General features: G+C 34.4%; 3 non-coding genes across 3 annotated transcripts; all 3 read right to left on the bottom strand.

Moving 5' to 3' along the window:
- Positions 1–7,904: 7,904 nt before the first annotated feature.
- Positions 7,905–8,040, bottom strand: LOC138878825 (small nucleolar RNA snoR136). The gene has a single exon (XR_011402599.1). It is a non-coding gene; the product is annotated as a small nucleolar RNA snoR136 (small nucleolar RNA).
- Positions 8,041–8,121: 81 nt separating this feature from the next.
- On the bottom strand, positions 8,122–8,214 carry LOC138878835 (small nucleolar RNA SNORD25). The gene has a single exon (XR_011402608.1). It is a non-coding gene; the product is annotated as a small nucleolar RNA SNORD25 (small nucleolar RNA).
- An 86-nt stretch (positions 8,215–8,300) lies between these two features.
- Positions 8,301–8,392, bottom strand: LOC138878834 (small nucleolar RNA SNORD25). The gene has a single exon (XR_011402607.1). It is a non-coding gene; the product is annotated as a small nucleolar RNA SNORD25 (small nucleolar RNA).
- Positions 8,393–11,650: the final 3,258 nt, after the last annotated feature.

Genomic DNA, 11,650 nt, shown 5'->3' with positions numbered 1-11,650 from the left:
ATGTCCAGGTTTAGAGGGAACTCAAGGTCCCAAAGCAAGGCTCAAGAGAGAGGGGCATAACTTAAGATTCTAGGAATAGGTATAAGTGCACAAGGGGGAAAAGGGAATCAAAGAGAGACAGGGCAAGCTAGTGGTCATGCCCAGCAATTGGGATGCTGGCACACCCCTGACCATCCTGCTAGTCAAGCATTGAGAGTTAGGATCCATTGTGGATCAAGCCAAGGCCTGGACAGTAATTAGGATACTGTCAGGCCAAGAACTTAACTCAGCACATAGAAGGGGATAGGGGTAGAGGATTCATAACAGAAATAGAAGCAAGGAAGGAAAATATTTAACACAAATTACTGAACATAGGCAGTAGAGTAAACAACAGTCTGAAGCACATAAGGGTGAGGCAGAAGATTAAATAAAGGACATATCAGTTTCAAAGAAAATAAGTAAGCAAAAGTAGCCTTGAGAGAACCAAGTTGTAAATAGCAGTTCCAAAAGATCTCAAGCAAAGCCGAATTTAAAACAATATTGCAAGAAAGTGTTTTTTTTCGTGTGTGTGTCTGTGTGTTTCTGATTTCTGAGGATTGATTCATGATAGAAAGAGGGAGGACTAGGTCATTATATAGTTTTTTTTGAAAGCAAGTAAGGTAGGCAAAGAGTGCACAAACATAGAAACCAAATCAATTAGTATCAATCAAGACAACTAGACTCCTTTAATTAAGGGGTCTAGGTCAAACGGCTAATCAAGATGGAATAAGGAGGGAAAAAAATCAATTTACTAAGGCTTGATTAAGGTAAGGAAACCATATAGTGCACAAATAAGGTCCAGTACAGAGTTGGTAATTAAGAAAAGATGGAATAGTGGTGTTCTTTATAAAGTAAAAATAAGGTATCAGTTTGAAAATCAGTCAAAAGGATCCCTGATCCAATTGTAATCATAAAGAACCTCAGGTAAATAAGGAAAGAATAATTCAAACGTTGGTACAGAATCACAGAAGAGATACACAAGACCAAGTATTTAAGGAAATCATCATAAGCCTAGGATTTTACACGCAAAAGGATCAAAATAAACAGCTAGTAGGGTAAAAGGGATTTAATCGAAAGAAATCAGGGATGAATCACTAACATGATTAAAGGGATTTCAAAATCAATTCTGGGTGAAATCTTTGAAAGGGAAATTTTTCCTCATATATAAAGCATACAGTCCAAACAAAAGAAAAACTTAACAATGAAAATTTCAGAATCACAGGCAAGTAGGATTCCGAATTCAGTTCCAGGCTCACATCAAGTCTGAAACCTAGGGTTCCAAAGTGAAACCCTAGTGCCATCTACTCGAAGGGAAACCCCCAAATTTTAGGGTTTCAAATAGAAACAGAGGTGAGAAATCGTTCAAGGTAGGCAAGAACATGCTGAGCAGGAATATCAACGAAACATAGTAAAGTGAAACAAAATCAAAGCATGGACTTAAACATACATAGCAAAGAGTGAGAAGCAATGACCTAAGTTAGCACGTGAACAAAGAACATAAAAGAATCTTGCAAAACCAGTAAGGAAATAAGAGAACAATCTTGAACATAATAAGAAATAAACAGGCGAGCATAAACACACATAGGAGAGAGCAAAAGAGTCAGAAAACCTTTAAAGAAGTTTTTACAGAAACAGTAAAATTGGATTCGAACAAATTCTGAAAAGAAAAATTTGGGGAAAAGCCCTAAAACGTCTATTAAAGAACCAACACGTCACAGATCTGAGAGAGATAGACGAGTACAAAACCTTAGAAGTCTTAAAAATGGCAGAGAAGACCCTAGGATGAAAAGGTCTTGAGGAAAGTTGGATCTTTAGTCGGAGAGACTCATATTGCTTCGAACATGCCGAAAAATAGCCGGAGAGGCCATGGATCTTACAGATCTGAGACAGATCTAAAGGAGACCATGGAAGTCAGGCCTCCAATCTTTGAATAGTTTAAGTTAGTGGTGAGGGAGAGTGAGCACAGGCCACCTATGGTATGGGCTGCCATGGATTCCGGTGGAAATAAGATGGAGATCGGTGGAATAGGGTTAGGGTTTTGGAGGGCCATAGAGGTTTTGGGAGACGAAGGGAGTTTGGAGGCGGCTGTCTTTGGGTAAATGAACTAGGGTTAGGGGTTAGAGATTAAAAAAAGGAAATGATCGGTTATGGTCGTTGATCAAATATGATCAACGGCCAGGATTTAAAAGAAAAATTGGACGGGTTTAGCAATTGGGTCAAGGGGTCGGGTAAAAAATGAAATTGGGTCGTTTAATTGGGTGGTATTGGGGTTTAATTTTGGGCTAAAATTAAAATGACAATGGCTATGTGTTAAATTACCAATTTCTCCCTTTTTATTTTATATAAAATAATTAAAAGTATTTTTAAAACAGATTAAAAGCATTGAACTAATTAATAAGGTATAAGTATTAATTTAAAAAAACTGGAAATAATTTAATAATAATAAAATGCTGTTAATTATAAAATAGGCTATAATTGCAATTACATGCAATTTAGTTTTTAAATATCAAATAAATTTGTAAAAATATGCAAAAAATTACCTTAATTATATTTTGGTGTAAATATGAGAAATAAATAAATTATTCACCAAAATTATAATTTTGGAAATAATTATTGGATTTTGCACTGCTAAAATAGACAATAAATTGGTTTTGAAAGTCTTTAGAAATTTGGGAAAAATACCAAAGCACTTGGGCATGCTTATGTATGCACATATATGTTATTTTGAAAGTATTTTGAGTGTAAAAAATACTTAGGTAAAATTTGGGTATCAACACTATAATATTTCAAAATATATTTAATTTATAATAAATAGGGTGTATAGCTTTGCTATAGGTAAAATTTCCATGATATCATATGCATCCTTTCTGCCCGGAACAAGTCATGCTTAAGTATCAGAAAAATATAAGGAAATTACCAGCTATGTCCATTTATAAGTAGCTCATTACAAAAATTGGCCAATTGATAAAATATTACTAATATTAGCCAAATTAGCCAATTAGCTATTTGTACCAAAAAAATATCAAATATTTGCTTTATTTTGAGTGAGTGTTATTAGAATAGATTGGGCACAACTTAAGAAGCTTGAATCTCAGTTTCGGGATGATTTGGTGAAGTTTTGAGGTGGTTTGAATTGAAAATTCGAAGTAAAAGCTGAACAAGAAAAAAAATGATATGTGTATCATTTGTTTATCACATATATATCATATTTGTATCAATTGTGTATCACATGTATATCCATGTATACGTGTGTTTGAGATACATGCGTGATACATGTTTGATACATGTGTCGCAGAAGATTTTTTTGAACTTGATTTAATTACGAATTTTGATACAAAACCAGTCCAAATCACTTCCAATCTTCCTCAAATTTTGTATATTGACTTATTTTTATATTTTCAATGAATTTTAACTATACCCTTTGAAAAAGTTCCTTTTTTGTTTAGATTTTTGGAATATTGTATAAATTTTTGTATTTCATCACCTTATTTGCTACCCCGTCCATGAAATTTCCTTTCCGTCTTGTATCTAATGTTGTTAATCACGCTTAAAAATATGGAAGATGATTTTTGCATGTGATTCTTTGATAGAAAGAACCCTATTATTTGATTTTTCAATTTTTGTTGGATAATTTTGGTAAGTCTTAATGGTTAGAGGCTGGTAAGTTGAAATTTATTTGGGACATTTGTATAAGTTTCCCAAAAATATACTCCAATTCAATAACAAGTATTTTAAATGTTAAGCTAAATGTTGTATTAATTGGTTTAAAAAGTTTAAGTGAGCCCGTTCAGCGAAAAAATGGCAAAAATCTATTGCTGAGAAATGAACATAACAATGTAGACCCAACGTCGAATTACACCACAATAGGAGCAAAAGATAGCGGGTGGAGCTTTTCTTCTAGCTTCACTTAAAACAGTGCCAAACAACTAGTGTGATCCAAAATATTATTTAAGCAAAGCATAGTACGAATAAAAACACAAACTTCCAAAACATGTTTCTAAAATCAAACAATTAGGGGATTAAGGTATATAAAAAAATATATGCTTATAAGCTGGTCAAACTGACTTATAATCACTTTTTGGCTTATCTACGTGTTTGATAAAATTAAAAGTACTTATAAGTTATGTGGTTATAAGCCAAAAATAAACCAAAAGCTATAAGTTGGTCTCCCCCAACTTATCAAATTCTAGCTTATAAGCACTTTAAGTTTGACCAAAATATTTACTATTTTATCCCTAAAATACTTCTTTTTAAAACAAAACTCTTTGTATACCCAATTATTCAGCTGCATATTATTAATTTGTTTAGGAGATCTAATAAACTCTTTGATTTTCGTGCGACTATTATACAAGAACAATTATCATTGTGTTGTAATATTTTTGCTCGTTCTCGACATCAAGTTCTCCATTTAACTTGTGTACTTGAATAATAATCTGATGTAGTATAGTGACAAAATTTGCTTAGATTTACTATTCAAGAGATGAATTTGTGCACGTTTGTTTGCTTTTAACCTGAAATGTGTCAAATTTTTGGACAATAGAATTGTTGACCGTTACTCTCCAAAAAGTTTTGTCAGGTTGACTGTAGGCACGTTGTAGATCTTTTAAAGCTTATGGTACATTTTCTATATTCTTGGCATTCTTAAGTCATTCATAAAGATATATGTCAAGATATTGAAATAGCTTCTCTGGTAGTCATGATTTAGGTGTTTATCCTTTTGAACGCCTATAAGGATTGACATATTTTTGCTTGTTTGAGATGTCTATAACTCTCTAAAGTTTAAACTATAATCTTGTAGTGGTAATAGCGGCCGCAATTATTGTTGAAGAGGTACTCTCCCAGTCCCAGGTATTCTAAATCTCTTTGGTATTCTCAAATTCTGCTTTTTCGTAGGTCTGGTAACTGCTTTCAGCCTAAGAGAAGGCAGTACTTGAGGTGTGCTAAGTTTTCTGATACTCATTCCACATGAGTATGATTAATTGAAATTTCGTAGTGATTTAAAAATAAACTTTGCTTGCTTTAGATTATTGTAAATCCTCTCTTAATTAGGAATTACAAATTCTGGTTTGTGAATAATCATAGATATCCTAATTCATTTCCCTGAAGAATATGCATGTTTGACTAGGATATTGATCTGATAGCTAAACATATCAAGCTGAGAAGAAAATAAGAAGCTTCACCATTTTCATGTTGTGACCGGATAAAAACTCAAACATCAAAAACCTATCCAGTTTAATTTGCCAGCAGTGTGAGCTGTGTGAAAATAGCTTTGAATCTTGAGAATAAGATTGTTCAAAAGTATTGTATTTTAAAGTGATACCTGCTTCATTGAGATCCTATATAAGTGAATCTCACTCAATCCTTTTACATGTGATTTTAGAGAAGAATGTTGTTTAGTTCCGTTTGTGTAAATGAATATTAGCTACATCTTGAGACCAATTTAATGGTAATCATTTTAATCATAAAAAAATACTAACAAAATGGGAATGAAGAAGGAACTAATAAAGATGTAAATGTTCATTCTCCAAAGCCAGAATTACATATATTATTTTATTTTTTCTGCAAGGAACTTGATATTTTTTAATTCAGAATTCATATTGTTTAAGAGCCAGCATTCTGATTGATACCTCATTGCTGTCCCTCTTTTGTGATGATCTCCATTAAATAAATTTTGCCTCCAGCCAAGAGCTACTAGCTGCAGTGGAGATTGAAAGGAACATTAATTATTTAGTCTAAGTTTTCTCAAACACTTTGCTATAGGTACAAGTGACTGACTCAATAAACATTAGAATCTAGGACTGTCCCAATGTATATGTTGCACGCTATATTGGAAAAGCATCAATTGTGTTTTATACTTCTATTAGATGTCAAAATTTAATGCAAAAGTGCTTTTAGAAGTTGTGAAAAATTTTATACGCTTGATAGAGTGTTCTTTCCCAAATGTTAACACTATATTTGACTATCTATTAGAGTATTTATGTTGCTCATTTACGAACAATTGGCCGGAAAAAGTGACAACTTTTTATTTCATGTACAGATCATTCATTTAAATCCTCAAGATGAGCACCAGTAATTGAAAAACAAAAAAAATGAGTGATCAAGTAAGGTTTTTAGAAAACAATAAACCAATATAGACTAGATGTGCTTGATGAAGATAGGCTATGAAGCTCGGGCCCTAGGATGAATTCTTCTTGGCTCATTATTGAATTCAAAACCAACGTATTTATTTAGACCAACAGTGCAAGGAACCATCCATGAATTGCCTCTATTTGGTTACAAACTCAAAAGTAGATAGACCGATAGGTTCTATTGTAGTCTGTAACTCTAGATTACTTCCCCAAAATTCATAATTGGATTTTTTAGAGCACCAACTATTTTCTGTTAGGTCTCTTTTTGTTTTGCCCTTTTATTTCGTGACAAGACGAAGATGTCCTATTACTGTGGTTGATTATCTTTTTCTATTGATCTTCTAACTGTCACTATGAGTTTCCTTCATGTTGCTCCGGAAAATAGGAAATTGAAGATGACACCTTTTACTTTGGTCATCCCTTCCCCTCTCAATTATGCTTTGTCAGTTCATCTTAGCACACAACATAAGGACTTCTGGATGGTGCAAGACATGGACAAACTTGTTTCTGAGGCTTAAATATGCTTTGCTGGCATTGAGGCAGGAGTTTGAGATATGCAAAGAAGTTTGAAATGTATCTATTTAATGTAAGCATTAACGGTTATCATCTGATATATGTTAGTCAAGAAACTTTCATTAGTGAAAGGGAGATGAAAACTCCACATTTTCTACTGTCCAAGGCATTGGTAGCTAAGCTTGATTCATGCATAATATTAGTTCATAAGGTTTGTTGATCATTTCAGAAAATTATCAGCTGGAAAACAGCCAACTCTAAAATATTCGATAGATTTTCTCCAAATGATCCAGTACTTCCTCTTTCGACCTTTTTTTGCCATATATAAGTCAGTTACAACATAATCAAATGTTATTTCCACAAGCATATATGTCTATCAATGACATAATTGGATATCAAACTATGTTTTCGAGTCTCGAAACTTGGGCTTGTGCATAGCATGATCATCAAAATGAGTACCTGTAACTAACTACTCACTACTCATGCATGTCATTTCAACTTCACACACTAATCAGAGTACACTATGAAAAGTAAATCCAGACCTTCCATAAAATAATACTATACAACAACAACAACGACCCAGTATAATCCCACAAGTGGGGTCTGGGGAGGTAATATGTACGCAAACCCTTAACTCTATCCCGAAGGGTAGAGAAGCTGTTTCCAGGAGACCCTCGGCTCAAAAAAGCAATAGAAGATGATATATTAGTACCATAAAAATGCGTAATAACAATAACAACAATATATAAGAGATATGAAATATGAAATACAGAATATGAAATACGAAATACGAAATAGATGGCTGGTATAGTACAACTAGAAGGTAAAGCCCTGCATCAGATAATACTATACCATAAAATAATACTATAAATTACTAATTTATTGGGTTTGGGCAGTAAGCCCGAGCCATTTCTCACTAGTAACATATAGATGCCCCACTGTTCTCCAACGACAAATACAAAAGGAAATATGGAGAAAATATAAATACAGAGCATCACGATCACTGTTGCTTCAAGGGAACGAGTCGATCAAAAACAATTGAATTTTGCCAACCAGATAACGAAGCACCAAAGCCAAAAAACAACTACAATCCAATATTTATGTTACTAGCTAAATTTGACATTTAACTTAGATCACATATTTTTTATTTCATTTTTACCATATTTATGTTGGCCACTATCTAATTAACGCTATGAAATTAAAAGGACAATAGACCAAAACATAATTATGAGAAATGAACATAAACAATGTAGTACCCCAACGTCCAAATACACCATAAATGGTGCAAAGGATAGCGAGAGGAACAATTCTTTTTAGCTTCACTTGTAAAAGAACCACACAACAATGTGTGACCCAATAAATAAATAGATAAGCAAAGCATATAGTATAAATAAAGTCACAAAATTTGGATTAAAATTGAACAAATAAAGCAAAATTTGAGGAAAAAATTGGAATTGAGTGGAAAAACTCAGTCCCTTAGATGTTCATAAAATTGCGATCATTTTCGCAAATCATTACAGGTCTGTGTCTGTATAAATAGCTCATCATCGTTAATCCACACATTCTCATTCATTAAAATATTTTAAAAAACAACTAATATTAAACGGCGGTATAATAAAGAGATAAAATTAGAAAGAGATGAACAAACTCAGTCCCTTAGATGTTCATAAATTGCGATCATTTTCGCAAATCATTACAGGTCTGTGTCTGTATAATGGCTCATCACTGTTGTTCACCCCAATCAACAAATTTTGTTTAAAATTTAAATAAATGTAGCTGCCCCAGTGAACTCCAAACACAAATGAGAAAAAATGGGTTAATGAAGGAGAAACATAAAAAGGAGCAACACACACACTATAGCTTCTAGGGAACGAGTTGGTCAAAAATGGATAATTTCTTGCCAACCAGATAAAGAAGCTTTATAAATCGAAGCTAAAACAAGTAAAAAACAGATATAAAAGAGTATCACCATTCCTGAAGAGTATGCCGTTGGTTGGAGGCGGCGGAAATTGAGGGCGGAGAAACCCTAGGCGACAGAGGAGAAGAATTCATAGTGAGAATCTATTAACTTTTGCAGCTTCGTGGTCGTATTTATATACAAGGGGTTAGTGAAGGTTAGGGTTTTGGGGAGGAAAATTGTGGGCTTTTGACATGGGCAAGAAGATTTGATCCATCTATCTTAAGCCCATTTATTAGTTTATTACGAGTACATTATTTGTTTTGGGCAAATTACACATTTAGGCAATTGACCAAAAATAGTTATATGCACTAGCTAAATATATGAAAACTAGGTATACTATTATTACATGGTGTAACTAACTTATTGTCACGCCCCAAAAACCGTGGAACGCGACCGACGTTCAACCAAGTAAACCCAACTGAGCAAGTCTGTTAGATTTCATTCTACCTAAGCTAGTTCATGAATAAAGAGGAAATGTTATCCCATTTATCAAAACACTAAGCAATCTTCCATTAGCAACTTTCATTCCATTTCCGCTAATGACTTCAGTCATAATTTACAAAATATTACAAGTTTAATGAAAAACATGCTTATCAATTACCAACATTTCTAGTTTAGACCCCCAACATCAACCACCACCCAGAAACAGTCTACGAAACCTCTAAATATAATAGAAGAGTAATAGGGAAATGTCGGCAACAAGGCTTCGGCTTTATCTCAAAACGTGATGAGAAAATGAACAAAAGATACATGACATAACCTCGGGATGGAGTGGGGCTCATCAAGACTGCTAGGAAGAGAGTATCGCTATCACTGGTCGATGCCGACTGCTGTGGAACCACCTGTATCATTAAATGATACAACGCCCCCGGCAAAAGGGACGTTAGCGTCGTCGAATAGCTTTAGTATGTAAAGCCAAAAGTCCTCTTTTCAGAATAGAATAATCATACAAGCAAAGAAACCACAAAACAGTAAGTCAAAATCAATATTATACTAGCAACCAATTTGAAACATGTAAGCCTTCTAGTTTAAGAAAATAATATATATAATTTTTGGTTGGGAGATCACTAGCACCAATATGAGTGATACCACCGTCTTTGTTAGCACAGAGTCCGATCACGACCCGATCAGATAAGTCATCCCTTTAGAGACATGTACCACAGGAACAATTTCCAGTTATTTTTTTTTTTTGAATTTCCAGTTTTTGATTCCCAGCACAATACCACCATGTGTGTGGCATGGTGTCCGATCACGGTCCGATCGGCTAGGCTGCCTTCCCACATATGCCGTGTGGGTTGGCATTACTAATTTACAAATGTTACCAAGTGCATCCCAATTAAGGGGAATAACCACGATCCACCCCTACACCGGTACGTGTAGTTTCAGGTGTGAGCCTTATGACCCACCCTTCCTCGATTTTGCTAATGATACTCCCAATAATATTTTTAATTTGATTTGATATTGCACACAATTATAGTATAAATACAAGTATATAAATGTGTCATAGTCACAACTATGCTTACCTCAATACCTCTTACATTTTATAGTTTTCACTAATATCCTCAATCTCCCTCGATAACAGTATTTCTTTGGCCCTTTGGGCCTTTCACAAGATTCATCTTTTTTCATGGCACGAAGACCGTATTTGGTTTTCCACATTTTCATCCCTTTATTTCCAGGGATCACCAACCAATATTAATGTACCAAATATTTCGGGAATCATATATTTTCGAATTCAATAAAAATAGAATCATCAAACATAAGGGATTCTTCCCAAAGAGGAATATGCCAACCAACAATTGAAATACACAATGAATGTATTTATAAGGCGAAGCATTATCTAAGACAGTCACTTATGGGCTTAGTTCAAGTACAAGGCCTTTAGGCCAGTCTACTTTTGGAAGTTAGTTCATAAGAGTTGAGTCGAGACTTATTTCATAATTTGCTTCACATTTTCTCATTCGATTCATTTCCAAACATCTTTACAGATTATCAACAAATAGGCACATTCAATCAAGGCACTTAGTACAAATAAGAGCAACTGGGAGCATTAAACAAATCGAATTATTCTTACCCGATTAGTATACTAACCTTCTTATGAAAATGTGACTCAAGGTTATACCATTTTGGTAGACAAACCACACTTAAATTTACAAAACAATATGGAATTCACTTCCGAGAGAGAAAGTTTAGCCTACATACCTCGATTGAGCTTCTCTTAAGTCCTACTATACTCCGAGACTCTTAGCAACGTCAATCTCTTAGGAACATGACAAATCGAACCACAAATTAGAGAGGTAATCATAGTTCTAGCTCATTTGAGCATATTTTCAAGCACTAAGTATGCATTATGCTTTTAAAACCATTTTTGTGAAAAATTCCACCATCCCTCATCCCATCCTTAACTCAAGACCTAACCAAATACTTTTAAGAACTCATGCATGTAAGATATCCACTCCTATCCTCATCACTTACCCTTCTAATGGTCTATCCTAGTTATATCCAGTAATTAAGAGCTTGGGTTATAGAACCTTACCTTTTAGGAAGAAGACCTAGGTGCCTTCCTTGACAAATCTTCAAGGTTTAAGCAAGATCGTAGGAGAAATTTTGATGAAGAACCCCTTCTCCCTCTAGGATCTCTCTCTCTCTCTCTCTCTCTAAATGTATCAAAAAATAGGCCTAAAATAAAGGGTAGTGTATAATATATCGACATGTGGTCGGGTCAGAAAATTCGAAATTTGGAGCCCCGGAATAGATCTGCGATTGCATAATTGACATGCGGCCCGCAAAAGGGACCGCGAAATAGCTCCCAAAATATAAACAAAATTGCCCGGGTATGCGACAAGAATGCAGTCCGCATACCTGTTATGCGGTCGCATAATGCACCGCAGAACTGCCTCTCGCAAAATTCCAAGGAGATTATGCGATGACTATGCAACCCGCATATTGATTATGCGATCGCATTATTAGCCGCATAGTTGACCTTAAATAGCCAACATAATGTCTCACTCTGCGACAGATATGTGGCCTG

The sequence above is a fragment of the Nicotiana sylvestris genome, chromosome 9 (assembly GCF_000393655.2).
Source record: "Nicotiana sylvestris chromosome 9, ASM39365v2, whole genome shotgun sequence".
Classification (NCBI taxonomy): domain Eukaryota; kingdom Viridiplantae; phylum Streptophyta; class Magnoliopsida; order Solanales; family Solanaceae; genus Nicotiana; species Nicotiana sylvestris.
This window is presented reverse-complemented; position numbering and strand designations above follow the sequence as displayed.